Raw genomic sequence first — 12,530 nt, forward strand, 5'->3', positions numbered from 1 at the left:
ATGCAACGGCAGTACCTTTCCAATTATTATTTATGTGTTGCGTCTAAATTTAAGTTGTAACACTTTATAGTGACTGAAAAAGGGTAGAAAAATTCATCAGATGAGAAAATGCTGAAGACACCTGGAAACAGCACCAGATCATTATGTATTGCATCTAATAAAAAGAAACAAACTGAGATTTGGATAGTTCCACTTCAAGGTAAAACTATTTATCTCTTTTAAAATGAAATTATTAAATTTTGTAACACTGTAGTTAATTAATAAAGATCCTATGACGTGTATTTCTGTATTGACCTTGTTATTGGTCCAAGGCCAGCTTCGCCTCAGGCCAATACAGAAAGCCTCGGACCAATAACAAGGCCAATACAGAAATACTTACGTAATACTATCAGACTATAATAATTATAATTCAACTATTCCATTGTATTCAACTATTGCCTTTCAAACTATTTGCTCATTATAGTGCAATGATTTATTAGGCGAGCTATGAAGCAAAGTTCTCATTAGCTGTCAAAGACAATGATTTATTTATTAACCTGTAGTGTGATAAACCACCAAGGTCGTCTTCTTGTCATAAATACTTTTGTTGCAGGAAGAAATTATGACAGAACTTGATGAAACGGTTTTTGTTTACTGTTCTAATAATCAATGGACAGTAGCTGGAGACAATGACAAATGTCGGTTTGCTTATATAATGGACCAATCAAATGTCAAACAAATATCTGTCAAATTCAATCATTTTGACAAATGCCCGAAAGTCCTTTCTTCAGCACTGGTAGTAATAAAGTGATGTATTTTAATAAATGTCATAATATAATAATTATTTATCTTGCTTAGTCGTAATTGTATATTCTTTTGTATATCGCTGTCGGTTTACGCATGATGTTGTAAACACAAAGTGAATATGCAAAACCGTTCAGATAAAAATACACTGAGAAATGAGACCGGAACAATTTACAACGCCACACAGTACTTCTTCTTAACTTAAATAGTGACTAACATGAACCCCTACAATTTTGGAATAATCACATGTGTTGTTGAAGAGTAAGACATCCATACTCCACTATAATTGTCACGTTTCATGTTGCTCTCGATTCGTTAACAATTGGTCATGCACGCCACTCGGGTATATTAAAATGCATGTTCCAAAAAAAATTCATTTTAAAATCAGTGATTCTTACATTTTCAAATTATCATTTTTCAAATGTTTAAATAGGTTTGAACGACCATTTTGAATCTTAATGTAGAATAAATAGCGCGTCAAACCAATCACATATTTGAAGACTATCATGTGTTATTTTTACTTTTACATCTCTTTAAGTTTAGAGCAACGTTGGTTATGCTAGGTAAACAGTGTTTACGTTAACTTAATATCCAGCTTCTTCTATCCATCGTTTTCAGATTCCTTAAGCTGTGTTCCAATTTTTTTTAAACATCAAGTTCTCGATTTTTACATCAAAGGTTGTCGTGTTCCATTTTCCTTTTATCATGGGATTCTGTCAGTTTGATTTGTTGATTTGTCCAAGCTCAACAAAATAACAAAATAACCAACCTCAATTTTGATACAAGTCGCCTTTATTAACAATGATAAAAACACATTAAATTCACATATGTTCTATGATTATTCATCTGAGACATGTTATTAATGTTGTAAAGTGCGTTCTTTATAACCCTTTTACCTATTAATACAAAATATAAGAATTATTTTACTAAGAATATTTACTAGCAGGCTAAGCCAACAGTTGTAACATTTCGCAATCTCATTAAAAATGAAACATAATCATGGGAAGCAACGGTTTTGTACTGAAACCGAGTACTTTAAGTAGTGTTTTACCGTCAACAGGAAAACAGCAGCCGTTAATTAAATGCACAACTACATGTTTTCCTCCGATTAGTTATTCAATATTGACTCGGTAGGGACGGAAACACAATTTGTTATATGAAATGTTGGTACTTGAACGTGAATGAAATACATATTGGTTTGTAAAGGCAAATGTATATGCAATCAAACTTAGTTCGACAACATATAAAACGCTGCAAGTGCTTTTTATACTTATTGATCAAATCTTCAGATTGAACTTTTTGTAAATGAGCGTTGTAATATCTTTCAGCTCTTTTGCTTATGCTTTTCCATTTTCTATTTAAACAAATATGTGCATTAAATTCATATCTTTTACAGGACCAAACTTCTGTTGATTGTATTATTCGTTCATCATTAATGTCGATCCAATATAGTGCTTGTCGTTGTAAAAGCAAGTGCATGGGTATGTTTAAACTGCATCTTATACATTTTAAAAGTTTCAATGTCTGTTATGTATATCCAGCAATTTGAATAAAAACGAAAAACAACCCAAAAAAATGCCATTCATCAAAATAAATTAAAAATACATATACATATGAAAATATAAATATTGTCGTTAAACTCGATAATATAAGATGCAGCACATATGTTTAAAACTTAACAAAATGAATTCAATATGCAAATTAGTTAGTTGTGGAATCTTCTACAATCGGGACATAACGGAACTACTTTCAATTGCAATGTGTCTGCTCTTTATAACATAATAAATATTTACTCACTTATTTTTCAGTAATCCGTTATATAAATGACAAAATGATCTGTAGAATGATCAAGTGTAATAAAACACAGGTTTGACAAATGTGGACAACACAGGATTGATTATCCGCAATATATTGTGTGACCACCTGTACAATGGAGAAAAAAAAACCACAACTAAACCCTCTAGCTTTCATTTGATTACTCGCTGTCGTTGTGGTGCTTTCTCATTGATGACTATCTCACAACTCATGTTATCCCGTCTAAAATTGTCGTCGAGCAATCAATAGGCTATTTGCCAATTCCCGTAATTGACCCTATGATTAGAGATCCATATTTGGGTTGTCTCCCTTATGAGGGACATAAATATTCATTTACAACGGAGAGCTAGCAGAAAGAGCAAATTTACCTGTGCGTAATGTGAGTAATTTATAAGTTTTTAAAAAAATTTAATTACATTAATTTGTTGTTTAGCAAAATACTATAGACATTATAATTTTTTTTTTCATGACATATTAGTTAAACCGCCGATACATTACTTTCAATTCATCATGCTTTGCATTGGCAAAAGTTCATGTTGTCCGGTATGGAACCAGTCTACAATTGACAAAGGGAAGTAATTTGTTCAAAAAGTGTGTTAAAACAGAATCAAATCGGTAATTGGCAAATAAACTATTAATTGTGTAATTTTATAAATGATTCTTTCCACTTTTGATATTATTTTTTTTTTCTTATTTAATTCAGTAATTCATACAAACATGACCAATAACGCGTGGAAAGATGTATGGTCAATTTTCTTGTTAATTGTTAAAAACTACATGGTGCTTTCTAGAGGTCGTTAAATAGTTTCCTACTGCTATACTACTGTCATAATATATAGTATTATAGAACTACTCACTTGATTGATATTCTTTTTTCTTTCATTCACAGTTTTCGTTTTGTTGCTTTTCTTGTTTCTTAAATGTCCTTGTTATCGTGATCTTGTTAACATGTTCTGTTAAGTAAAATTATTCCCTTTCGATATAGTTTTGTAACAAGATTACTCAGACTGATACCTTTATCTGATTGTCTCTAGATTGGATTAGCTGATGCTACCAGATACAGGAATGGATATAATCTTTAAAACTGATAATATCATGCGGTTATGACATTAACGTTTATCTCTGGTATTACATTTTCAATCTGGTCTTATCATAGCATCACTGATTGGATTTTTCTTTTGACCTGGCTAAGCTTATTGTTTTTGTTAATGACCCCTATTGGTCATCTTGTTATGGCAGTTCAATAAACATGGCTCTGATAACAGAAACAATCTACAGATGTTCGGTACGCATAATCTATTTGGGGTTTATTGTTCGTCTGTTTTTATCCATTAATTGCAAGTTTAACTAGTATGCTTGCTGTTTGCCCTTTCTGATTTTACATTAGCAACACAACAGAGGGATAAACCCCGATAATTATCCTCTCAGTCATCTAAATAAACACTATATCTGATTGTTCATGTTATACACATGCTTTCCTTAATGTTCATGCTTCTTTTTTGATTATTAACAAAGGTGGCAATTGATGAACTTCGGTTTCAAAATACGACCATTAATAAGCTGCCATATTTTCACATCAACAGTGATCAACTGGAATATTTATGGTCGGTGATACGATATGGATACTTAGAAAATGATAACATCGAACACAGAAGACTATGTTCATGATACATGTATACATTGATTCAATAATGAAATAAACATTGTTTCACACCAGGCACTCGTTTCATATGACTTTAAAGGCAATATCAACATATAAGTTGTTTACAAAAGCTGAACAAATAATCCAAATCATACAAGATGATATCTTGAGGATCAGTCTTCACTGAAATAAGTCAAAACTTGTACGATTTCATTGTAGAAGGAACGTAATGTACGTCTTTAATCTCGTCATTTCTATCATTTTGACAAATTATTTTCGTCTGGGCTTAAATTATATGATATAAACTTTTGCTCGGAACCCGACTTAATGTAACTATATGGTCATCTTCTAAAGAAGTCTAATAGCTCTACTTTAAGTTGGTAATCCTTTCTTCCTGTTTCGATTACAACGATGCTGGCGAGATCAAACGAATCCTAAAGAATTATTTATAAGGCTTTAATTTTGTTATGATGGACCATCATAGAAAAACCGTAATATTTCAGGTTAAGTCATTCTAAATAACATTATAATAAGACAGCTATTCAGTTTTACGTTTCTACAGAAGACGGTTTTCGACATTTGAACAAAACAAGTATCGCAATCAATGGACCACTTTATTGAAGATGATTCAAAAATGTCACAAATTTAATTACGAAACATGTTGGACATTTTGAACCTACAACTTATCAAATAGAAAGTATCTTAAAATTTATTGATAATAATTGATCTTTTGACATTCAAATAAAATCCAATAAGCTGGTAAGTATAAATTTTAAAGTTGCACGGTTTAGCATTTGTAAAGAACGCAGACATATTTTCTGAGTAACAACCAATATTTCTTTGTCTTGATTGGTTTTCTTTGAATAATTTAATTTCGACATTTCAATAAACTAAAATTTATCTCATTTCGACTTTATGTAAATGTATAATAATGGATACAAAGGCAAACAGATCATGTAATCATCAAATTTATATTTTTAAAAACAAGATTAAAAAACCCTTGATAATGTTGCATGGTGAGTATGAATACCAACTGTACTAATATAAAAAAAAAAGATGTGATATGATTGCCAATGAAACAACTGTTCTCAAGAAACCAAAATGAGACAGACATTAACATCTATAGATCACCGTACGGCCTTCAACATTGAGCAAAGCCCATACCACATAGTCAGCTATAAAAGGTATCGATAAGACAATGTAAAACAATTCAAACGAGAAAACTAACGGCATTATTTATATAAAAAATGAACAAAAAACTAATATGTAACACATAAACAAACGACAACGACTGAATTACAGGCTCCTGACTTAGAACTAAGTCTATTTTCCATATTCATATTCTTTGAATTATATTTGATGCAATTTACTTCTAAACTCATAAAATAGCTCCCCGAACTTAAATATTGGAATTTTAAAAAGAATGTTTTTACAGGCTTTGTCAAATGATCTGTTTAAAATTGCATTTACCAATTCCGAATGATTCCTGCATGCTCGTATAAAACAGAAACTTTTTTTTATATTTGTCTTTTATAAGTTTCTTTGAGTTTGTCTTAAAACAAAAATTGTTTTCGGATCTTGTCAACATAAATATAAAACGTACAGCAAAAACGTCATAATCCTTTAATAAAAATGATGTTTTGATCCAAAAATACAAAAACAAAATTGTCTTGAGAAAAATGATTAACTTAACACACGGTTCCGCGGAAGAGTCGTCTTCTCGTCCTCTCTCATGACTTTCTCAGGTTATTTTTTTTAACACATTTAGTGAATGATAGCTATTTTGAAGCACTTTCCATTATTTAACATCGTACCTGAGTAATGTTTGACATTGCTTTTGCTATAGAATTGTTGAACTGTTTTTGTTTTGATATTATAATATATTGATATCTATTAAAGCAATTTTAACGAACTCCAAATTAACCAAGTAAATGTCTATATTTGCACTGTAAATCATGTGTATAATTTTAAAAACTAGAAACGTAAGGATAAAGTCATTACACTATATACAGTTTATCGCATTGAGGTTATTTGGACATTGGATCGGAAGTAAAACTTCCTGCTATTACTTGAAATAATTCACTTGACTGGGTGGAGTTTAAACGGTTCGTTCATCATTTACCAGTCCATTTTCTGATAGGTATTTTGGAATAAACTCATCAATGAAGTGTCCAATTAAGATCATGGTATACTCGTTAGGTTGCACTGATAGGTGATTAGAAATCAATGATAATTACAACGGCACTCATCCTTATCTTACACATCTTCAAAAAAAAACTGTCCTTAAGCGAGTAAAAACGTAAGCTCCGCCCAATCAGTTAAAATAACATTGGTAATGCAAACAAGATATATGTGCACTTGAGTAAACTATATTTTTTCATATTTTTTATTGTTCATGGTTTCATGTTACCTCTAAAAGTGATAGAGAATAACGACAGCAATTTGTTGTTTTGAAGTATTTGCAAAAACGAAATAGTTAAAAAATACCTAATTCCAACAGAGAAAGCATATATCGAATACTAACCTATATTTATACTTAAGCAAAGGATGTTATGTTGCTGTCTAATATGTACAAAGTCCTAGTCAATAGACTGTTTCCTGGTCTCTTTTCAGTATTAGGCAATCAATCCATTTCATATAGTTAACTGTTAAAGGTACCGACATGAACAATGTTGTGATTTGTCTGCTCATGGGCATGTGAAATTTTATCACTTTCAAATCATAAAGAAATCATACGATTTGGTAATCATTTGTTATAATGATTTGTACCTCAATTTTTTGTTAACCCGATTTTGTTTTTTGTCCATGCATTTATGAGTTTGAACAGCGGTATACTACTGTTGCCTTTATTTTCTGTTTGGGAGAACACTTCGTGATAACGATGAAGATATTTAAGATTTGAATGCTGCCTTCTATAATTTTTTTTTTCTCAGCAAAAATAGTGTAACGCGAACTTCAACATGTAAATTATGGTTATAGATTTGTTGGTTACTGTGTTGGATAATTGCTTTGGTAATGACTTTAATAACTTTACAGTTTTCAAAACTATGACATTTACGAGATAATAAATCTGTCCAAGAGCTTTTGCGTATGTCCTTGAATTTGCTCTTAACAATATGAATTATGTTTAAGAGGATTTTGTGTCAATGGGTTATTTAATACAAGCATTGTTACAAGTAATGTATGAGTGAGTTGGAAATGAAGATAATTTAGTCATACTGATTTATTATTAGTTACACGACATGGTTTACTATTGAAGAGCTTCAATCTTTAAATAACAGCAGGGCATTTTTAAAACTAAGTTTGTAAGCGTTTAAGTCTTTAGTTTTTTAATTATCATTGCAACAATGGTCTTACAAAGCATTTTCCATTTCCAATTTCGTACTTGAGTGCCTCTTATACGAACTAACTTTTGGATACTAACGATATATATCAAGACAATGCGGGTTTTATTTAGTTTTTGTTTATAAATAATTTATGTTCCAATATAATTATTCAAACAATCTTCCTTTGGGAAAAAAGTGTACAAAACTAACAATCAAACTTCCATTCAATTTGTATTATCAAGACCGACTAATAAACTAGTGAATTTCATAATTGAGAAACATTTTTATTTAAGTTTATGTATACATATTTCGCAGCCTTCCGTAATGATATACCCGATCATTCAGTCAATATAAGATTGAACATACTTAGTATTTTAATATACCATTTTATAATACACTAGACGCGCGTTTCGTCTACATAAGATTCATCAGTGACGCAAAACAGGAATAAATTAAACTGTCAATTGTTCTTGAACAATTGAGAGGTCTTTCCTTTTTTAATGTAAAATACATGTTCCAACAGACGTCAAATGTATAGAAAAGGTCAAGGTCAACCTTAAAAAGCTCGAAAACACACTAAAAATCCTTTAAATAAGGTTAAAAACACTAAATTCGCTATCTGGGACATGACCTTGACCTTTGACCTTTTGACCTTTGTCAAGGTCATTGGTCCCCAATGCCAACACTGAAGACCTTAAGGGTCTAGGACCTTTGGTTATATAGTAAAAGCTGATTTTGTCTTTTCAAAAACCTAAAACAGGGGTTATGCCCCTTATAGAAAGGTCAAATCTCTTTGGTCAAAATATAACAAAGTTGCGCCATAATGACCCAAACATTTTCCACAAGGTGTTAGGTCAAAGGTCAAGGTCAACATACAAATTTGACCTTGAGGTATTTTTTAAAGATACATGAAATGATGATGATTGGTGAAGATCCTATGTGTCTACGACTTACGGTTTCTGAGTTTTGGTGGCCAACCGACACCGGTTAATTTTCATAGGGGCATAACCCTACCAATGAGTCATTGAATCTGTTCGATCCAAATGTAACGAAGAACCGGGGTCTGGTCCTGAACAAATTTCACCCATCATTTTTTTTCTACCTATTACGGTTACGGTGTTGGAACGATAACAAGGTTTTTGGGTTTCGGAGGGATTACTCCGAACCGACAAAATATTTCGACTCACAGGGTGAGTTCCGGATAGATATTCATGACACCGATACAAAGTGTGAACATGAAAGCGACACGTCTTACGGTTACGGAGGGAAATTTTGTCAAAGTTTGGCGGAACAAGAAGAATAATAATAAACTGTCAATTGTTCTTGAACAATTGAGAGGTCTTTCCTATTTAATGTAAAATACATGTTCCAACAGACGTAGAATGTTTTGAAAAGGTCAAGGTCAATCTTAAAAAGCTCAAAAACACACTAAAAATCCTTTAAATAAGGTTAAAAACACTAAATTCGCTATTTGGGACACGACCTTGACCTTTGACCTTTTGACCTTTGTCAAGGTCATTGGTCCCCAATGCCATTACTGAAGACCCCAAGCAGTAGGACAACCGGAAGCGCCTGAGTAAGGATTTCGGCGCTCAGTGATACGGTTCACTAGACGACGTTGTCAACACGTAATGGCGGCCATTATTTGACGTTGGATTTGGCATTCCACTCTGAAAAGTTGCATTTATGACATTCTTGGATGCTTACACTTAATGCTAAGCAACACAAAAGGTAAAGGTTTATTCCAGATATTTTAGTTAATTATTATCAAATAAATCGTATCCAAAGAAATGATTTAAACGGTAAAAATAAAGTGTAAAATTATATCAAAGATGAAAATTGAAATCATTTCCTTTTCTGACATATACTAGAATCAACTTTTTACTGGTGTATTACATTCGGATTTCGGTCTTAGGTATCCGCACTTGTTTCCGGAAATATTATACCCACACAAGTTGTCAACATCCGTTTTCAAACTGGTCAAGGTCTTCTTCACGATCTCCATGGAAAATATTCACGCAATCACTTCTTGCTCAGATAATAGAACATTGTAAACCTCTAACTGCAAATACAGACCAAAATGAATAAAATTCGAAAGCACGTATGATCACGTTTCATGCCGATTGTAAGTTCTCTAAAAGGGGGGGGGTAATTTCAAGGCCCCAAATTATAGGCTACTGAGGCTACACGAATTCTGCTGAACGTCTCGGGTTCAACTTAAAAGTCCTTGTACTAAATCATGGGAATGTATTTAAAGACACCTACTTTCACTGTTGGCTATTTTATACCTGGTATAATATTTCATTTGAAAAAAACATTTTTGTGTCCCTGATTTCATATACACCAAAATGTTATATATATATTCATAAAAATTAAATCTTTCATAAACAAAAAATACAAAGGGAAAGCGACCACAGTCACAGATTTCTCTTTCACATATACAAAAAAAAAATAAAAATTAGATAGCCATTCTCTAAATTTATATCTCATATTTTAAAAGAAATTTACTCATTGAAATTAACCACTGAATCACCCACCCATTTTGGGAGCTTACACATGCATTAACATGTATCCCCATGACCAGGAATGGCAGGATATGTTACAAATTTAATATGCCTGTACAATTTCTTTATATCCATCAAGTTATATTAATCCTATAGGCTTTAGTCATATATATATATATATATACAAACTAATTAGAAATGATAATCCATTGACAATACATTGTAGTAATTACTTTAAAAAAATGTTCTCCAACTTCATTAATATCATAATATTATCCAATTAATGGTGTTAGTTATGACAGTGGTGGTTCATGAATTTAAATTAAAACTAGGTTGTGTCAGAGTGCCCCCAAAATGTATAAAATTTCAGCTTGCATTGTACAATTGACATGTTAGATATTTATGTACACTATTATAATACATGTATGTTTTATTTGCCTGTAACTTTTATGTTTTGAGCAGAAATGCTAGAGGCATAACAATTTCTAATACATAATAAATATATAAAATTGAGAATGGAAATGGATAATATGTCAAAGAACCAGCAACCCAAACAAAGAGCAGACAACAGTCGACTGCCACCAATGGGTCTTCATTGGAGCAAGAAAATATGTTTTTTTCTTGGTAATTTATTTGGCAAATTTGTATTCATGTGTTGATAATAACAATGCAAAGTTTAATTTTGCTTTGAATAATTTAGTATATATTCAGCTTATTTAGTAATTGTATGTACATTTGCTAAATATATACAGGATGAAGAAAGATGTTCATTATGAATCAAAAATTCAAAACAGAGGACTTTTATATATCAACAAAACCACTTGCAGTACATGCACATGTATGATTGATATACATACAGCAGGAAAACAGTAATCAAATAGAGAGTCAATGACGAGTAATGTCGAAAGCAAAATTATTTTGTTAATACAAAATAATATGACTAGAATATATTAAGGGTAAGTAATCCAAATGTGTCTGTTCAGGGTAACAACAGTGGGTTATTTACAATGCGCTATGATTTCAATCCCTCAAATATGAAACAAAAACATGATAGACATTTTCATGATAATGTATTAAAACTATTTTGATAATGAAATAGACTGAAAATATCTTACATTTAACAGTCAGACAAGAAAATTGCCAATGGAATAAATTGGGAATGGAAGTTAAAATTTATAGTTTATATTTATTTATGAAATGCACATTTATAGGTCAAATCATACACAGACTTGAAGGCCAAATGGTATACTTTTAATAGTTTAAAGATTTTATACTATTATCTATGCTGTATAATTTCAATATAGTTTCATTTGGATGTAAAACCAAATTTCAAGAATGAAGGGTACTGTAACTTAAAAATAATTTATAAAGATAAAAAAACAACATAAGGGAATTAACTCTTACTTGATGTGCATCATATCCATGAGAATGAAGTGGTTTAATAAACTTGACCATTTTCTTCAGATAAGAGAATGACTTAAGCAGACCATATTTTGGTCAAAGATGCCAATAACAATGAAATATAATATAATTTAATTATCATTCATCATTACTTTTCAATTGAATCAACAAACTTAATTTAATAATACATGTAACAAATTTTATTTTTTTATTTTCAGTACACAACACATCCTGTCAGAAAAATAATTTTACTGGAGGATGAAAATTTTGATACCTGGAATCAGCAAAATTTATATGAAATTTGTTATGAGAGATATATTCATGTACAGAATGGTAACCGAGGTGGTTCAAGAGTTATTAGCAGACATTTTTGTTGAACTTGTGCAGGATTTGAATAAATGAAACTTAACTCAGTCTTAAGCTGACTATGGGCTCAATGTGTAGTAAAAAGAGGATTTTGAAATATGCAAGACTCATCAACATTAAAATGTGCATAAGTGACAGTGAAATGTCACCATATTTAGTAAAAAATTCAGATTATTGTCTCAGTTGTTTTCATGAAAAAAAAATTTCAAAGGAATATCACTGTTGTATAATTTAAAAGATTCCTCATTTTTGTCGAGCCTGCGAATTTTTGTTGCAGAAAGCTAGACAAAGGGACAGTGATCCGGCTGCTAAGGCGGCGATGTTAGATAATTACTTAAAAGCTCTATATTTTAGAAGGTTGAAAGACCTGGATGCTTCATCCTTGGTATATAGATGCCTCATGTTAAGAAGTTTCGGTCAGTCACATGTCCAATGTCCTAGACCTCATTTTCATGGTTCAGTGACTTCTTGAAAAAAAGGTTAAGATTTTTTGTAATATTAAATTCTCTCTCATTATAAGTTATAGGATAACTATATTTGGTATGTCATATCTTGCAAGGTCCTCATGCCCGTCAGGCAGTTTTCAATTGACCTCGACCTCATTTCATGGATCAGTGAACAAGGTTAAGTTTTGGTGGTCAAGTCCATATCTCAAATACTATAAGAGATAGGTCTAGGATATTTGGTGTATGG

General features: G+C 31.4%; 1 long non-coding RNA gene across 2 annotated transcripts; it reads left to right on the forward strand.

Annotated features, from left to right (window-relative positions):
* The first annotated feature begins 9,120 nt into the window (after nt 1-9,120).
* LOC139482404 (uncharacterized) lies at nt 9,121-12,011 on the forward strand. Of its 2 annotated transcripts, none has more exons than XR_011654851.1 (3): nt 9,121-9,297; nt 10,823-11,026; nt 11,690-12,011. It is a non-coding gene; the product is annotated as an uncharacterized lncRNA (long non-coding RNA). The 2 variants fall into 2 exon arrangements; XR_011654850.1 differs by lacking the exon at nt 9,121-9,297 and adding an exon at nt 9,462-9,691.
* Nucleotides 12,012-12,530: the final 519 nt, after the last annotated feature.

This window comes from Mytilus edulis, chromosome 7 (genome assembly GCF_963676685.1).
Source record: "Mytilus edulis chromosome 7, xbMytEdul2.2, whole genome shotgun sequence".
Lineage (NCBI taxonomy): Eukaryota > Metazoa > Mollusca > Bivalvia > Mytilida > Mytilidae > Mytilus > Mytilus edulis.